Here is a 14,151-nt window from a genome sequence, read left to right as displayed (position 1 = left end):
GTTGTGGCCTTGGTGTCTAGGTTGTGGGCTTGGAGTCTAAGTTGTGGGCTTGGTGTCTAAGTTGTGGACTGAGATGCTCATTTATAACATTAGTGTCTGCTTGGAGGACTTGGTGTCTAACTTGTGGACTTGGTATCTAATTTGTGGACTTGGTGTATAAGTTCTGGACTTGGTGTATAAGTTGAGGACTTGGTGTCTAAGTTGTGGACTTGGTGTATAAGTTGAGGTCTTGGTGTCTAATTTGTGGACTAGGTTTCTAAGTTGTGGACTGAGATGCGCTTTTATAACCTTAGTGTCTGCTTGGAGGACTTGTTGTCTAACTTGTGGACTTGGTGTCTAAGTTGTGGAATTAGGGGCTAATTTATGACCTTGGTGTCTAAATTGTGGACTTGGTGTCTAAGTTGTGGAATTAGGGGCGAATTTATGATCTTGGTGTCTATGTTGTGGATTTGGTGTCTTAAGTTGTGGACTTGGTGTCTAAGTTGTGGGCTTGGTGTGTAAGTTCTGGGCTTGGTGTCTAAGTTGTGGGCTTAGTGTCTAAGTTGTGGGCATGGTGTCTAAGTTGTGGGCTTGGTGTGTGAGTTGTGGGTTTGCTGTCTAATTTGTGGCCTTGGTGTCTAAGTTGTGGGCTTGGTGTCTAAGCTGTGGTCTTGGTGTCTAAGTTGTGGACTTGGTGTCTAAGTTGTGGACTTGGTTTCTAATTTGTGGACTAGGTTTCTAAGTTGTGGACTGAGAAGCGCTTTTATAACCTTAGTGTCTGCTTGGAGGACTTGGTGTCTAACTTGTGGTCTTGTTGTCTAAGTTGTGGAATTAAGGGCTAATTTATGACCTTGGTGTCTAAGTTGTGCACTTGTTGTCTAAATTGTGGAATTAGGGGCTAATTTATGATCTTGGCGTCTATGTTGTGGATTTGGTGTCTTAACTTGTGGACTTGGTGTCTAAGTTGTGGCCTTAGTGTCTAAGTTGTGGGCTTGGTGTCTAAGTTGTGGGCTTGGTGTCTAAGTTGTGGACTTGGTGTATAAGTTGAGGACTTGGTGTCTAAGTTGTGGACTTGGTTTCTAAGTTGTGGACTGAGATGCTCATTTATAACCTTACTGTCTGCTTGGAGGACTTGGTATGTAAGTTGTGGATTTGGTGTATAAGTTGAGGACTTGGTGTCTAATTTGTGGACTTGGTTTCTAAGTTGTGGACTGAGATGCGCTTTTATAACTTTAGTGTCTGCTTGGAGGACTTGGTGTCTAAGTTCTGGAATTAGGGGCTAATTTATGACCTTGGTTTCCAAGTTGTGTACGTGGTGTCTAAATTGTGGAATTAGGGTCTAATTTATAACCTTGGTGTCTATGTTGTGGATTTGGTGTCTTAGGTTGTGGGCTTGGTGTCTAAGTTGTGGGCTTGGTGTCTACGTTCTGGCCTTGGTGTCTAAGTTGTGGCCTTGGTGTCTAGGTTGTGGTCTTGGTGTCTAGGTTGTGGACTTCGTGTCTAAGTTGTGGCCTTGGTGTTTAAGTTGTGGGCTTGGTGTCTAAATTGTGGGCTTGGTGTCTAAGTTGTGGGCTTGGTGTCTAAGTTGTGGGCTTGGTGTCTAAGTTGTGGACTTGGTTTCTAAGTTGTGGGCTTGGTGTCTAAGTTGTGGGCTTGGTGTCTAAGTTGTGGAATGAGATACTCATTTATAACCTTAGTGTCTGCTTGGAGGACTTGGTGTCTAAGTTGTGGCCTTGGTTTCTAATTTGTGGACTAGGTTTCTAAGTTGTGGACTGAGATGCGCTTTTATAAGCTTAGTGTCTGCTTGGAGGACTTGGTGTCTAACTTGTGGACTTGGTGTCTAAGTTGTGGAATTAGGGGCTAATTTATGATCTTGGTGTCTAATTTGTGGATTTGGTGTCTTAAGTTGTGGACTTGGTGCCTAAGTTGTGGGCTTGGTGTCTAAGTTGTGTGCTTGGTGTCTAGGTTGTGGGCTTGATGTCTAAGTTGTGGCCTTGGTGTCTAAGTTGTGGGCTTGGTGTCTAAGTTGTGGGCTTGGTGTCTAAGTTGTGGGCTTGGTGTCTAAGTTGTGGACTGAGATGCTCATTTATAACCTTAGTGTCTGCTTGGAGGACTTGGTGTCTAACTTGTGGACTTGGTGTATAAGTTGTGGAGTTGGTGTATAAGTTGAGGACTTGGTGTCTAATTTGTGGACTTGGTTTGTAAGTTGTGGACTGAGATGCGCTTTTATAATCTTAGTGTCTGCTTGGAGGACTTGGTGTCTAACTTGTGGACTTGGTGTCTAAGTTGTGGAATTAAGGGCTAATTTATGACCTTGGTGTCTAAGTTGTGCACTTGTTGTCTAAGTTGTGGAATAAGGGGCTAATTTATGATTTTGAAGTCTAATTTGTGGATTTGGTGTCTTAAGTTGTGGACTTGGTGCCTAAGTTGTGGGCTTGGTGTCTAAGTTGTGTGCTTGGTGTCTAGGTTGTGGGCTTGATGTCTAAGTTGTGGCCTTGGTGTCTAAGTTGTGGGCTTGGTGTCTAAGTTGTGGGCTTGGTGTCTAAGTTGTGGACTGACATGCTCATTTATAACCTTAGTGTCTGCTTGGAGGACTTGGTGTCTGACTTGTGGACTTGGTGTATAAGTTGTGGAGTTGGTGTATAGGTTGAGGACTTGGTGTCTAATTTGTGGACTTGGTTTGTAAGTTGTGGACTGAGATGCGCTTTTATAACCTTAGTGTCTGCTTGGAGGACTTGGTGTCTAAGTTGTGGAATTAGGGGCTAATTTATGACCTTGGTTTCCAAGTTGTGGACTTGGTGTCTAAGTTGTGGAATTAGGGGCTAATTTATGACCTTGGTGTCTATGTTGTGGATTTGGTGTCTTAAGTTGTGGCCTTGGTGTCTAGGTTGTGGGCTTGGAGTCTAAGTTGTGGGCTTGGTGTCTAAGTTGTGGACTGAGATGCTCATTTATAACATTAGTGTCTGCTTGGAGGACTTGGTGTCTAACTTGTGGACTTGGTATCTAATTTGTGGACTTGGTGTATAAGTTCTGGACTTGGTGTATAAGTTGAGGACTTGGTTTCTAAGTTGTGGACTTGGTGTATAAGTTGAGGTCTTGGTGTCTAATTTGTGGACTAGGTTTCTAAGTTGTGGACTGAGATGCGCTTTTATAACCTTAGTGTCTGCTTGGAGGACTTGTTGTCTAACTTGTGGACTTGGTGTCTAAGTTGTGGAATTAGGGGCTAATTTATGACCTTGGTGTCTAAGTTGTGGACTTGGTGTCTAAGTTGTGGAATTAGGGGCGAATTTATGATCTTGGTGTCTATGTTGTGGATTTGGTGTCTTAAGTTGTGGCCTTGGTGTCTAAGTTGTGGGCTTGGTGTGTAAGTTCTGGGCTTGGTGTCTAAGTTGTGGGCTTAGTGTCTAAGTTGTGGGCATGGTGTCTAAGTTGTGGGCTTGGTGTGTGAGTTGTGGGTTTGCTGTCTAATTTGTGGCCTTGGTGTCTAAGTTGTGGGCTTGGTGTCTAAGCTGTGGTCTTGGTGTCTAAGTTGTGGACTTGGTGTCTAAGTTGTGGACTTGGTTTCTAATTTGTGGACTAGGTTTCTAAGTTGTGGACTGAGAAGCGCTTTTATAACCTTAGTGTCTGCTTGGAGGACTTGGTGTCTAACTTGTGGTCTTGGTGTCTAAGTTGTGGAATTAAGGGCTAATTTATGACCTTGGTGTCTAAGTTGTGCACTAGTTGTCTAAATTGTGGAATTAGGGGCTAATTTATGATCTTGGTGTCTATGTTGTGGATTTGGTGTCTTAACTTGTGGACTTGGTGTCTAAGTTGTGGCCTTAGTGTCTAAGTTGTGGGCTTGGTGTCTAACTTGTGGGCTTGGTGTCTAAGTTGTGGACTTGGTGTATAAGTTGAGGACTTGGTGTCTAAGTTGTGGACTTGGTTTCTAAGTTGTGGACTGAGATGCTCATTTATAACCTTACTGTCTGCTTGGAGGACTTGGTATGTAAGTTGTGGATTTGGTGTATAAGTTGAGGACTTGGTGTCTAATTTGTGGACTTGGTTTCTAAGTTGTGGACTGAGATGCGCTTTTATAACTTTAGTGTCTGCTTGGAAGACTTGGTGTCTAAGTTCTGGAATTAGGGGCTAATTTATGACCTTGGTTTCCAAGTTGTGTACGTGGTGTCTAAATTGTGGAATTAGGGGCTAATTTATAACCTTGGTGTCTATGTTGTCGATTTGGTGTCTTAAGTTGTGGGCTTGGTGTCTAAGTTGTGGCCTTGGTGTCTAAGTTGTGGCCTTGGTGTCTAGGTTGTGGGCTTGGAGTCTAGGTTGTGGACTTCGTGTCTAAGTTGTAGCCTTGGTGTCTATGTTGTGGGCTTGGTGTCTAAATTGTGGGCTTGGTGTGTAAGTTGTGGGCTTGGTGTCTAAGTTGTGGGCTTGGTGTCTAAGTTGTGGGCTTGGTGTCTAAGTCGTGGGCTTTGTGTCTAAGTTGTGGGCTTGGTGTCTAAGTTGTGGACTGAGATACTCATTTATAACCTTAGTGTCTGCTTGGAGGACTTGGTGTCTAAGTTGTGGACTTGGTATCTAATTTGTGGACTAGGTTTCTAAGTTGTGGACTGAGATGCGCTTTTATAATCCTAGTGTCTGCTTGGAGGACTTGGTGTCTAACTTGTGGACTTGGTGTCTAAGTTGTGGAATTAAGGGCTAATTTATGACCTTGGTGTCTAAGTTATGCACTTGTTGTCTAAGTTGTGGAATTAGGGGCTAATTAATGATTTTGAAGTCTAATTTGTGGATTTGGTGTCTTAAGTTGTGGACTTGGTGTCTAAGTTGTGGCCTTAGTGTCTAAGTTGTGGGCTTGGTGTCTAAGTTGTGGGCTTGGTGTCTTAGTTGTGGACTTGGTGTCTAGGTTGTGGACTTGGTGTCTAGGTTGTGGACTTGGTGTCTAGGTTGTGGGCTTGGTGTCTAGGTTGTGGGCTTGGTGTCTAGGTTGTGGACTTCGTGTCTAAGTTGTGGGCTTGGTGTGTAAGTTCTGGGCTTGGTGTCTAAATTTTGGGCTTGGTGTCTAAGTTGTGGGCATGGTGTCTAAGTTGTGGGCTTGGTGTGTGAGTTGTGGGTTTGCTGTATTATTTGTGTCCTTGATGTCTAAGTTGTGGGCTTGTTGTCTAAGCTGTGGTCTTGGTGTCTAAGTTGTGGACTTGGTGTCTAAGTTGTGGACTTGGTGTCTAAGTTGTGGACTTGTTGTCTAAGTTGTGGACTTGGTTTCTAATTTGTGGACTAGGTTTCTAAGTTGTGGACTGAGATGCGCTTTTATAACCTTAGTGTCTGCTTGGAGGTCTTGGTGTCTAACTTGTGGACTTGGTGTCTAAGTTGTGGAATTAAGGGCTAATTTATGACCTTGGTGTCTAAGTTGTGCACTTGTTGTCTAAGTTGTGGAATTAGGTGCTAATTTATGATCTTGGTGTCTATGTTGTGGATTTGGTGTCTTAAGTTGTGGACTTGGTGTCTAAGTTGTGGCCTTAGTGTCTAAGTTGTGGCCTTGGTGTCTAAGTTGTGGGCTTGGTGTCTAAGTTGTGGACTTGGTGTATAAGTTGAGGACTTGGTGTCTAATTTGTGGACTTGGTTTCTAAGTTGTGGACTGAGATGCTCATTTATAACTTTAGTGTCTGCTTGGAGGACTTGGTGTCTAAGTTGTGGACTTGGTGTATAAGTTGAGGACTTGGTGTCTAATTTGTAGACTTGGTTTCTAAGTTGTGGACTGAGATGTTCTTTTATAACCTTAGTGTCTGCTTGGAGGACTTGGTGTCTAACTTGTGGACTTGGTGTCTAAGTTGTGGACTTGGTGTATAAGTTGAGGACTTGGTGTCTAATTTGTGGACTTGGTTTCTAAGTTGTGGACTGAGATGCTCATTTATAACCTTATTGTCTGCTTGGAGGACTTGGTGTCTAAGTTGTGGACTTGGTGTATAAGTTGAGGACTTGGTGTCTAATTTGTGGACTTGGTTTCTAAGTTGTGGACTGAGATGCGCTTTTATAACTTTAGTGTCTGCTTGGAGGACTTGGTGTCTAACTTGTAGACTTGGTGTCTAAGTTGTGGAGTTGGTGTATAAGTTGAGGAGTTGGTGTCTAATTTGTGGACTTGGTTTGTAAGTTGTCGACTGAGATGCGCTTTTATAACCTTAGTGTGTGCTTGGAGGACTTGGTGTCTAACTTGTGGACTTGGTGTCTAAGTTGTGGACTTGGTGTCTAAGTTGTGGACTTGGTTTCTAATTTGTGGACTAGGTTTCTAAGTTGTGGACTGAGATGCGCTTTTATAACCTTAGTGTCTGCTTGGAGGACTTGGTGTCTAACTTGTGGACTTGGTGTCTAAGTTGTGGAATTAAGGGCTAATTTATTACCTTGGTTTCTAAGTTGTTCACTTGTTGTCTAAGTTGTGGAATTAGGGGCTAATTTATGATTTTGAGGTCTAATTTTTGGATTTGGTGTATTAAGTTGTGGACTTGGTGTCTAAGTTGTGGGCTTGGTGTCTAAGTTTTGTGCTTGGTGTCTAGGTTGTGGGCTTGATGTCTAAGTTGTGGCCTTGGTGTCTAAGTTGTGGGCTTGGTGTCTAAGTTGTGGGCTTGGTGTCTAAGTTGTGGACTGAGATGCGCTTTTATAACCTTAGTGTCTGCTTGGAGGACTTGTTGTCTAACTTGTGGACTTGGTGTCTAAGTTGTGGAATTAGGGGCTAATTTATGACCTTGGTGTGTAAGTTGTGGGCTTGGTTTCTAAGTTGTGGGCTTGGTGTCTAAGTTGTGGGCTTGGTGTCTAAGTTGTGGGCTTGGTGTGTGAGTTGTGGTTTTGCTGTCTAATTTGTGGCCTTGGTGTCTAAGTTGTGGGCTTGGTGTCTATGTTGTGGACTTGGTGTCTAAGTTGTGGACTTGGTGTCTAAGTTGTGGACTTGGTTTCTAAGTTGTGGGCTAGGTTTCTAAGTTGTGGACTGAGATGCGCTTTTATAACCTTAGTGTCTGCTTGGAGGACTTGGTGTCTAACTTGTGGACTTGGTGTCTAAGTTGTGGACTTGGTGTATAAGTTGAGGACTTGGTGTCTAATTTGTGGACTTGGTGCCTAAGTTGTGGACTGAGATGCTCATTTATAACCTTATTGTCTGCTTGGAGGACTTGGTGTCTAAGTTGTGGACTTGGTGTATAAGTTGAGGACTTGGTGTCTAATTTGTGGACTTGGTTTCTAAGTTGTGGACTGAGATGCGCTTTTATAACTTTAGTGTCTGCTTGGAGGACTTGGTGTCTAACTTGTGGACTTGGTGTATAAGTTGTGGAGTTGGTGTATAAGTTGAGGAGTTGGTGTCTAATTTGTGGACTTGGTTTGTAAGTTGTCGACTGAGATGCGCTTTTATAACCTTAGTGTGTGCTTGGAGGACTTGGTGTCTATCTTGTTGGCTTGGTGTCTAAGTTGTGGAATTAGGGGCTAATTTATGACCTTGGTTTCCAAGTTGTGGACTTGGTGTCTAAGTTGTGGAATTAGGGGCTAATTTATAACCTTGGTGTCTATGTTGTGGATTTGGTGTCTTAAGTTGTGGACTTGGTGTCTAAGTTGTGGGCTTGGTGTCTAAGTTGTGGGCTTGGTGTCTAAGTTGTGGACTGAGATGCTCATTTATAACCTTAGTGTCTGCTTGGAGGACTTGGTGTCTAAGTTGTGGACTTGGTGTCTAAGTTGTGGAATTGGTGTATAAGTTGTGGACTTGGTGTATAAGTTTAGGACTTGGTGTTTAAGTTGTGGACTTGGTGTATAAGTTGAGGACTTGGTGTCTAATTTGTGGACTAGGTTTCTAAGTTGTGGACTGAGATGCGCTTTTATAACCTTAGTGTTTGCTTGGAGGACTTGTTGTCTAACTTGTGGACTTGGTGTCTAAGTTGTGGAATTAGGGGCTAATTTATGACCTTGGTGTCTAAGTTGTGGCCTTGGTGTCTAAGTTGTGGGCTTGGTGTGTAAGTTCTGGGCTTGGTGTCTAAGTTGTGCGCTTGGTGTCTAAGTTGTGGGCTTAGTGTCTAAGTTGTGGGCATGGTGTCTAAGTTGTGGGCTTGGTGTGTGAGTTGTGGGTTTGCTGTCTAATTTGTGGCCTTGGTGTCTAAGTTGTGGGCTTGGTGTCTAAGCTGTGGACTTGGTGTCTAATTTGTGGACTTGGTGTCTAAGTTGTGGACTTGGTGTCTAAATTGTGGACTTGGTGTCTAAGTTGTGGACTTGGTTTCTAATTTGTGGACTAGGTTTCTAAGTTGTGGACTGAGATGCGCTTTTATAACCTTAGTGTCTGCTTGGAGGACTTGGTGTCTAACATGTGGACTTGGTGTCTAAGTTGTGGAATTAAGGGCTAATTTATGACCTTGGTTTCCAAGTTGTGTACGTGGTGTCTAAATTGTGGAATTAGGGGCTAATTTATAACCTTGGTGTCTATGTTGTCGATTTGGTGTCTTAAGTTGTGGGCTTGGTGTCTAAGTTGTGGGCTTGGTGTCTAAGTTGTGGCCTTAGTGTCTAAGTTGTGGCCTTGGTGTCTAGGTTGTGGGCTTGGAGTCTAGGTTGTGGACTTCGTGTCTAAGTTGTGGCCTTGGTGTCTAAGCTGTGGGCTTGGTGTCTAAATTGTGGGCTTGGTGTGTAAGTTGTGGGCTTGGTGTCTAAGTTGTGGGCTTGGTGTCTAAGTTGTGTGCTTGGTGTCTAAGTTGTGGATTTGGTGTCTATGTTGTGGGCTTGGTGTCTAAGTTGTGGACTGAGATACTCATTTATAACCTTAGTGTCTGCTTGGAGGACTTGGTGTCTAAGTTGTGGACTTGGTTTCTAATTTGTGGACTAGGTTTCTAAGTTGTGGACTGAGATGCGCTTTTTATAACCTTAGTGTCTGCTTGGAGGACTTGGTGTCTAACTTGTGGACTTGGTGTCTAAGTTGTGGAATTAAGGGCTAATTTATGACCTTGGTGTCTAAGTTGTGCACTTGTTGTCTAAGTTGTGGAATTAGGGGCTAATTTATGATCTTGGTGTCTATGTTGTGTATTTGGTGTCTTAAGTTGTGGACTTGGTGCCTAACTTGTGGGCTTGGTGTCTAAGTTGTGTGCTTGGTGTCTAGGTTGTGGCCTTGATGTCTAAGTTGTAGGCTTGGTGTCTAAGTTGTGGGCTTGGTGTCTAAGTTGTGGACTGAGATGCTCATTTATAACCTTACTGTCTGCTTGGAGGACTTGGTGTCTAACTTGTGGACTTGGTGTATAAGTTGTGGAGTTGGTGTCTAATTTGAGGACTTGGTGTCTAATTTGTGGACTTGGTTTGTAAGTTGTGGACTGAGATGCGCTTTTATATTTAGTGTGTGCTTGGAGGACTTGGTGTCTAACTTGTGGGCTTGGTGTCTAAGTTGTGGAATTAGGGGCTAATTTATGACCTTGGTTTCCAATTTGTGGACTTGGTGTCTAAGTTGTGGAATTAGGGGCTAATTTATGACCTTGGTGTCTATGTTGTGGATTTGGTGTCTTAAGTTGTGGACTTGGTGTCTAAGTTGTGGGCTTGGTGTCTAAGTTGTGGGCTTGGTGTCTAAGTTATGGACTGAGATGCTCATTTATAACCTTAGTGTCTGCTTGGAGGACTTGGTGTCTAAGTTGTGGACTTGGTGTCTAAGTTGTGGACTTGGTGTCTAAGTTGTGGAATTGGTGTATAAGTTCTGGACTTGGTGTATAAGTGGAGGACTTGGTGTTTAAGTTGTGGACTTGGTGTATAAGTTGAGGACTTGGTGTCTAATTTGTGGACTAGGTTTCTAAGTTGTGGACTGAGATGCGCTTTTATAACCTTAGTGTCTGCTTGGAGGACTTGTTGTCTAACTTGTGGACTTGGTGTCTAAGTTGTGGAATTAGGGGCTGTCCTGGGTTCAGCAGTGGCAGTCAGTTTTTTGTTTTTTTTTTCCTTCTTAGTAGCTGTTGCAGTACTGTGTTTTTGACTTTTGGCTTGGGAACAAAAAAAACTGATAACACCGATGTTTAGACTGACCAAGGATTTTGTGAGTCTCATGCTGTGCCAGGTAGGAGGAGGGGCCGGGAGGAAGCGGGGACAGGACACCTGACCCAGACTGGCCAAGGAGGTGTTCCATACCACAGCACGTCATGCCAGGGGATGGAACTGGGAGCTACCCGGAAGGGCACGTCCCCTGGTCGGGCGGGCTGTCTTTTCCGGCGGGCGGTATCGTATTCTCTTCCCTTGTTATTTCTCTTGTCGTTGTTATTGTTGGTGGCGGCAGTGGTGATTTGTGTTATACCTTAGTTATTAAACTGTTCTTATCTCAACCCGTGGGAGCTGCATTCTTTTGATTCTCCTCCCCGTCCCTCCAGAAGCGGAGGGAAGAAAGGGGGGGGGGGGGGGGCAGTAGACTGCGTGGTTCTGATTTACAGCTTGGGCTTAAACCACGACAGTTCTTTTGGCGCCCAACATGGGGCACGAAGGGTTGAGATAACTACAGATCTGACCGGAGTGTGTCTAATCGTATTTGTGATAAGCATTCAGTGTTTTGGATTGATAGTCACTTGTCAGAATGCTGATTTATTGGCTCTCAAAGTTGTTGTTTTTGATCTCACAGTCTCAATATGCCGTAGGTTACTTAGAGCCGGTATTTGCTGTGTTAGTGTTTTTCAAGTGTGGGGCTTGGGCTAAGGTTATTGTCTCATTATATTTTATGGTAATGACTTGTAATACAATAGAAAAATTGATCATGAAACTGATCTGACTTATGTTCCCAGTGTGGTCACCACCTTTATACTTTGGGAGGTATATAATACAAATGCTTAGCAACTATACATCTTTTTTCTCCTTCCTGGGTGGTCAACCTATGAAGGAGACATTCTTTTACCCTCCCAGTGCCCCTTCCAGACCGTTTACAGCATCGTTTGAGAGTTTTGAAGTTTTTGAGTGGCCTTTTAATATTGTTGAGACCTGTTTGCTGATTGTGATGGGGGTCACCATGTTGGCACGCATACAGAGTGTGTTTTGTCCACAACCATTACGTCTGATCTCAAGAGTTAAGCAGAGTCGGGTTTGGGCCTTGTCTGGGGTTAGACGACAAAATAGGGGGACCGAGAGATTTTCCCCGAGGCTGGACAGCCATGAGTGGCAGGGTGTGTGGGATAGTATGGGCAAGTATCTAGGTCAGTGGGCCCCTCCAGTGTTTTGGAACTTCACCACCGAACAAGTGCAAAATCCAGAAGAATTAGTAAAACACTTAAATGAGGTGTGCTGTCATCCTGGTCATACCAGAGAGGGACAAATCATGTCAACGTGCTGGGGCTTGGCCTATGCTTACCGGGCCTTGTTCAACACTATCCAGCACCTTCAAAAGGAAGGAAATGTCCTTGGATCTGAGGGCGAAGCAACAGACAGCGCAGCTACTCCAGCTCTGAGCACAGCAGCTACACCACCCCTAGCGACAAGTAGAGCCACTACTCAAACTTCGACTGCAACAGACAGTGCAGCTACCCCAGCGACAAGTACAGCCACTACTCAAACTTCAACTGCAACAGACAGCGAAGCTACCCCAGCTCCAACCACAGCAGCTACACCACTCCCAGCGACAAGTACAGCCACTACTCAAACTTCAACTGCAACAGATAGCGAAGCTACCCCAGCCCCAACCACAGCAGCTACACCACCCCCCGCGACAAGTACTGTTGCTACTCAAAGCACAGTGATAATGACTGCAGCTAAACCAGAGGACCAATTCGTACCAATATCGATTGCCCCCATATGCAAGAGAAAAAGCAGAAAAGAGGCAAGAAGGGTGAAGCAAGATGAAGAAACAATGTATTCACCACCCAGGCCACCACCTGATCAGGAGTCATCATCCCATGATGAAGAAGAAGAAGAAGAGGTGACTTCTCGACCTCGGACCTCAACCGAGCTACGGAATATGCGAAAAGATTTTACCCGTCAACCAGGGGAGCACATCATCACCTGGTTGCTCCGATGCTGGGACAATGGGGCCGATGGTCACAAACTAGGAGGTACGGAAGCCAAGCAGCTGGGATCACTTGCTAGAGAAGGGGGAATTGACAAAGCAATTGCAAGAGAGAAAAAGTCCCTCAGTCTTTGGAGGCGGCTCTTGGCAGCTGTGAAAGAAAGATTTCCATACAAGGATGATGTTACGAGTCGTTCGGCCAAGTGGACTACTTTAGACAAAGGCATCCAGTCTCTGAGGGAATCAGCCATCGTAGAGATGATCTATCACACCAAACCGAATAACGGAGATATACCCATAGACCCAGATGAAGTCGAATGTACACGACCCATGTGGCGAAAACTTACACGGAATGCACCGTCATCATATGCCCATTCATTGGCAACGGTAACCTGGGGTGACATAGTAACACCAACAGTGGATGAAATGATTCACAAACTCCGAGAGTTCGAAGACAATCTCACCCCTTCCATCATCTCAGCTGTGGAAAAACTGTCCCAGGATGTCAAACAATTGAGGGACGATCTATCTGATTTATCCAGCTCCTCACGTGTACCAACACACGTCTCAGCTGTTAACAAAAGACGTCCTATTGTTCAAGACAGAAGATATAGAAGGCAAACACCACGGGCCACCCTATGGTTTTACCTGCGGGATCATGGAGAAGACATGACGAAGGGGGATGGAAAACCTACTTCAGCTTTGGAGGAACGGGTGCATGAATAGAAAATAGGAACAAGGGTCAAGACTAATCATCCCATGAGAGCTGCGGCTTCAGTCTCTGGTGAGCAGGTTCCCAGATGGAGCGGAAGAGCTGATTTTACTCCAGCTCCTGTGATAACGAAGAATAATCCCTTTCAACACGACTTAGGTGTCCAACGTTGTGATGACTGTTAGAGGGACCCTGCCTCCAGCCAGGTGGAGGTAGGGGATAATCGGATTTACTGGACTGTGTGGGTCAGATGGCCTGGCACATCAGTCCCGCAGAAGTATAAAGCTCTCGTAGATACCGGTGGACAGTGTACCCTGATGCCGTCAAGCTGTCAAGGGGTGGAACCCATCTATATCTCTGGAGTGACAGGAGGATCCCAAGAGTTGACTGTACTGGAGGCTGAGATCAGCCTGACTGGAAGGAAATGGCAAAAGCACCCCATTGTGACCGGTCCAGAGGCTCCATGCATCCTCGGCATAGATTACCTCAGGAGAGGGTACTTCAAAGACCCAAAAGGGTACCGATGGGCTTTTGGTATTGCTGCTTTGGAGACTGAGGAAAATGAACAGCTGTCCACCTTGCCTGGTCTCTCAGAGGATCCCTCTGTTGTGGGGTTGCTGAAGGTCGAAGAACAACAAGTGCCAATCGCAACCACAACAGTGCACCGGCGGCAGTATCGCACCAACCGAGACTCCCTGATTCCCATCCATAAACTGATCCGTAGTCTGGAGAGTCAGGGAGTGATCAGCAGGACCCGCTCACCCTTTAATAGCCCCATATGGCCAGTGCGAAAGTCTAATGGAGAGTGGAGACTAACAGTAGACTATCGTGGCCTGAATGAAGTCACACCACCATTGAGTGCTGCTGTACTGGACATGCTAGAACTTCAGTATGAACTGGAGTCAAAGGCAGCCAAGTGGTATGCCACGATTGATATTGCCAATGCATTCTTCTCAATTCCTTTGGCAGCAGAATGCAGGCCACAGTTTGCTTTTACTTGGAGGGGCGTCCAGTACACTTGGAACCGACTGCCCCAGGGGTGGAAACACAGCCCTACCATCTGCCATGGACTGATCCAGAATGCACTGGAACAGGGGCAAGCTCCAGAACACCTGCAGTACATTGATGACATTATTGTGTGGGGTGATACAGCGGAAGAAGTCTTTGAGAAAGGGAGGAAAATAATCCAAATCCTGCTGAAAGCTGGTTTTGCCATAAAACGGAGTAAGGTCAAGGGACCTGCACAGGAGATTCAATTTTTGGGAATAAAATGGCAAGATGGACGTCGCCAGATTCCTACAGATGTGATCAACAAAATAATAGCAATGTCTCCACCAACTAATAAGAAAGAAACACAAGCTTTCTTGGGTGCTGTGGGGTTCTGGAGAATGCACATCCCGAATTACAGTTCGATTGTAAGCCCTGTCTATCATGTAACCCGGAAGAAGAACGATTTTAAATGGGGCCCTGAGCAACAACAAGCCTTTGAGCAAATTAAACGTGA

Source organism: Psittacula echo (assembly GCF_963264785.1).
Source record: "Psittacula echo genome assembly, contig: SCAFFOLD_76, whole genome shotgun sequence".
Lineage (NCBI taxonomy): Eukaryota > Metazoa > Chordata > Aves > Psittaciformes > Psittacidae > Psittacula > Psittacula echo.
Note: the sequence above shows the minus strand (reverse complement) of the source record.